This window comes from Lolium rigidum, chromosome 3 (genome assembly GCF_022539505.1).
Source record: "Lolium rigidum isolate FL_2022 chromosome 3, APGP_CSIRO_Lrig_0.1, whole genome shotgun sequence".
Classification (NCBI taxonomy): domain Eukaryota; kingdom Viridiplantae; phylum Streptophyta; class Magnoliopsida; order Poales; family Poaceae; genus Lolium; species Lolium rigidum.
In genome coordinates this window covers 261226965-261231999 of record NC_061510.1, presented here as the reverse complement: position 1 = coordinate 261231999, position 5035 = coordinate 261226965, and positions in this window count along the sequence as shown.

The following is a 5035-nucleotide window of genomic DNA, read 5'->3' as shown; positions in this document are numbered from 1 at the left end:
ACTTGGGAATTAGGGTGATAATCCCATAATTGATTCTTTCCAAGCCAATTCTATGCTCAAACAAGTCATTAAAGACATGCATGATATCAAACTTAACAACGGATGAAGCCTGCTACCCGCATGGGTAGCTACACACCCATGCACTATACCAATATGCAAGTCATATTAACTTGTTTTAGCTCGGTTTCCTAGTAGAACGTGGAATTCTAGTGTACAAAAGTGGTTTCCAAATTTTGATTTGAACTTTTTTTTGTTAAAGTCAACTCAGTATTCAAAAATTCAACGCAAAATACGTTTGTGAGTTGACTTCGATAAAAAAATATTCATATCAAAATTCGGAAACCACTTTTGTACACTAGAATTCCACGTTCTACTAGAAAACCGAGCTAAAACAAGTTAATATTGCTTGCATATTGGTATAAGGCATGGGTGTGTAGCTACCCATGCGTGTAGCAAATGCACTCTCAACTTAACAATATCCCAGCAGTGCTGACAAAATTCAATGGGAAAGCCATCAGGGCCAGGTGCTTTGTTTTTCTCCATGTGGTCAATAACATCCTTAATTTCCTCTAAGGAAAAACGTTTATCCAACTCAACACAGTCCAAGGCATTAAGTTTTTCTTCTTCTGCGCAAACATCATCACTTAGCCTGATCCCAGAATCAGTCACTGGACCAAATAAATCTTTGTAAAAGGCAGTTGCATGCTCTAACAAGGCAGCATCCCCTTGAACAATAGAATCACCTTTTTTCAAAGAAAAAATGGTTCTCTTCCTTTTGCAACCATTAGCTGCTCTGTGGAAGAAAGCAGAATTACTGTCACCATGAAGGAGCCAATTTTCTCTTGATCTTTGTTTCCAGAAAGCTTCTTCATTATCCAACACTTGCAGCATTTCTTGGTGAATCAAAACTTTCCTTTCTCTTTGGGTTGGAGATAAAGGCCCCATCTCTTCCAGATCCTCAAGCTCTTTCAGTTCAAAGGAGATATCTCTTTTCATTTTGATGTCAGCACCTCTCAAGTTAGCACCCCAACCTTTTAAAGCTTTCTTGACATTTTTTAATTTTTTTACTAGTCTGTCCAAGCTATCTTTGGCAAACACCTGTTGATCCCAACACCTCCTGACTCTATCAAGGAAACTATCTTCTTTGAGCCATCTTTTTTCAAATCTGAAATCCCTATTTTTCACCTTGATATCAAGAGTGTCAAGAATTAAAGGATTATGATCAGACACATCTCTCACCAGCTTATGAACCGTTACAAGAGGAAAAAGGTCTTCCCAGGAGCTACTCATTAAAAACCTGTCCAATTTCTCCAAAGTAGGATCACTATGATTGTTGGACCAAGTGTATTGACCTCCAGACATATGAATCTCTCTCAAGGCACAGGTATTGATGATAGAGTTAAAGAGGTCAGACCATTTATTACGTGTCATGGACTTTTTTTTCTCATTGGAAAATCTCATGATACTAGTAGAATGCCCGTGCTTCGCCACGGCCCTTTAACGTAGTGTCAAATGCATAAACGTGTAAATAATGCATGCAAACATTAAAGTATATAAAATAAATATATAATACTTATTTAAAGATTCACTTCGCACAATTCATTTTGTAGAAGAGAAATCACTGAATGCACTATTTATTAAAGCCATGGTCCGTTGACGCGTCTAAGGTATTCTCGCACGATCTCAGGAATGTTGTCTTCAACTTCATTAGCCAGATACTTGAGTATGTGTATCAAAAACTTTTTCCTTAGCTCATAACCATCCTGCACAATTGGTATATCATGTTAACATGAAGTTTTCTTTCCACAAAAAATATAAGATTGTGAATATAGAGTACTCACGCTGCAAACTGGATGAACAAATCTTTTACCATCCCATGAAAGCATAAAACTAAATACTAAGTATCCAGACAATTTTCTGCAAATAAATGGAACATATCATTACCTTGGTCATTAGAATGACGATAAAATAAGCTGCTTGTAAAGATAACTGAGAAAAATCACCTATCGGGGATTGTTGGTATTGGGATATTGTGAGGATATTTACGTGGCCAGAAATAAATATCGGAATTCCAGCTAGGTTGCGCTATCTCAAGAGCATCATTTAGATAGAATGAACACCTTTGTAATTTTAGTTGGTACCTCTCTTCGGATAGAGTTTCAGAACATGGGTCTAAAATACATACACGACACTCATGTTTGTCGATGGTGAATAAGATGAAGTGGCCAAGAAATGCGTGTGGCAAAAGAATCTGCAAGTGGTGAGCATTAAAACACATAAATCATGTTAATAATGGAAAAGAGACTAACTTACCATGTTGCATGATGATATATTATGGTCTATCCCAGGCCAGCTATGAAAAAATGTTGTCAACTCCTTAATATCTGGCTTAACACGCCAAACTGGATGTTTTCTACCATGGAGTATCGCCGACTGAAATGGAAAAAAGGTTTAGAATCATAACAGTGACAATAAATATGTGATTATAATAACTTACACAAAATCTTAAGTCCATGTTGTGCACGGGAGGCTCTATCAAAAATTGTATCGCATCACATGCCACTATGCGCACAGCCATGTTGAAACAATCCTTGTCCATTGGCTGGTCCATCCTGAGTATGTCCTGAATTTGCTTTAGAGTTAATCCTAGTGGATAAGGTGTGGAGCTTCGCACCTATTCTTTTCTGCAAAATAATTGATAAGAATAATGATATGATAATAATATGTACCGACGCTTGATCAATATCTTATGAGGCTTACTTCAAACATGTTGCATCGTCAATGGACATGATGTATTTGCATATCTCGTCAACAAACTCATGTGGTTTCGTAGACAAGGTGCAAATAGGAAGCTGGATATTTTCTTTGGCTACATCTCCTTGGTGTTCTTTACCTAGACTTGGCAATTCTGTAATATCAGAGTCGGATCCATTTTCTTGATCTTTAGATTGATTATATATCGGACTGCCTCTTATTTTGTTTAGTTCTGAATCATGCAATATGGAAATTAATTTTCTTCGGAATGCTTTCATATCCTTCTACAAAGTAGTAAGAAACATTGATATTGTAAATTAATAATTTAAGATGCAAGATACTACTAACGGTCTCTAAACAAAAATAATACCTGAGTGATGCAGTCAGAAAGCATATCGCTTGTCCAATATTCCATAAAGTTTAACATGAGCAACCCGCACGATGCGCTACAAAATTAGCAAATGTTATAGTAGAATTCTATCTAGACCGTAATTTTCACATTCGAAAGTTGAACAGATTTAACATACCCATCAGTCTGCAGTGGTTTTTCGATATGCTCTACTATTGGCCATGTCGTGACATCGAGATCGTGCCACTTTTCACCTTTGTCAAATCCCCTTCTTTGGGATGCAGTCTTTAAGTGCTTCTCAAGTCCTCGGAGCTGTTATATGAGGAAAAAAGATATTAGACACCGAGGAAAATGAAAAATGTCAAAGAGGAGATCATAATCAAATAACTTACCATAAACGTGAGGTCAGTTCTACCCATTCCAGGACCAAGTGAGTCTAATACTTGTATCAAGCGTTTCTTCGCATTGATGACCGCTAAATACCAGTGGGTCTTACTGATATTTATCGGTAGGAAGATCTAAAATAAAATATTACATAAGTAGGTATACACATGTTAAAAATATAATAAATGAGATGCATAGGTAGGGATTTAGTTCTGACCATGTCATGCTTTAGATAAATATATGCCTGCTCTATGATTTGACGATATATTTTTATGTCTTTCTTCAGCATATTGGAGACGTATGTTTTATCCATATATACCTTATCGCCAGCTCTGTTAAGCAGATGATCACATGCACGCATGCAATATATGTAGGCATTTATCACCTACAATTAAACACATAAAATACATTTAAATTAAAAATAGACACAAATTGTGTAAATAGTGATTTCTTGTTGACTTACATCATCGGGCAGAAATCCGTCATCACATGTAAGACACTTTAAATGGTCATTAAAATTGTTCCAGTGATTGCGGATGGATTAAAATTGTGAAAATGAATTAAAATTGTGGAGATGACGAGGAACCTAACTGTATAAGACGGAACCGATGCGAGGAAGTTCTCCTTGCTTTGATGAAGATGATGGCCGTGAGTGACGAAGACGGTGGCCAGCAGCGACTTTGGTCAGGGCGATGAAGACAATCGAGGTTATAGTGACGGCTCCTGATGCGAGGCAGTGGTGGCCAAGGTCCCCTTGCTCGATGAATACTATGGTTGTGAGTGTTCTCCTGGTGAAGATGGTGACCGGCAGCGTCTTTGGAGAAGGCGATGAAGACGATGACCGGCATCAGACTTTGGTCAGTGTTATGTCAGGGTCTTTGCTACGCCTAGTCAGCGGGTTGTTTTTTTAAATGTTGTTGTGAAACATCCGGAACGCATGTTTGCTGTTAGTTGTGCAAAAAAAAAAGTAGCGAGCTAGCGGGATGCTTTTTTGAAATGTTGTTGAGAAATGCCTCTTAGTTGTTGAGAAACAATAGGATCCGGACGTTTTTTGAAATGTTGTTGAGAATGTGTAGGACTGGTGCGTCAAGTTGAGAGTAGGGCCAGTTTGTTGAGAAAATTAGGTAGATGCTGTTGACTGCCAAAACCCACCGGCGGGCAGCGGCCTTGTCAACACCGTAGAGCCGGGAAGAGCCTAGAGCTGCGGCTGGCTGAGACCCCTCCGAGCGACGGCCCGCAATGCTCTTCTGGTCACACGCGGCGTTGCGAAGTGCAGGGCGTGCCACCTGACCTATACCTGGTCGGGAAGGTGATGGGATGCCTCGCTTAGTTTCCTGCGGGGCATACATGTAAACATTAAATACGAGCCTCGATCGGCTCTCGAGGTTATCCCGTGAATCGGCTCAAAGAGCCGATCCACCCATGATCCGTGCGGGGTGCACGAATACTTGGTGGTCCTGCTTGATCAAGATGAAGCTAATGAGATCTACGACGATTTAGGGTTTTCACCGCATAATCGGATCATCCTACTCCGAGGTTGGGCCTCGC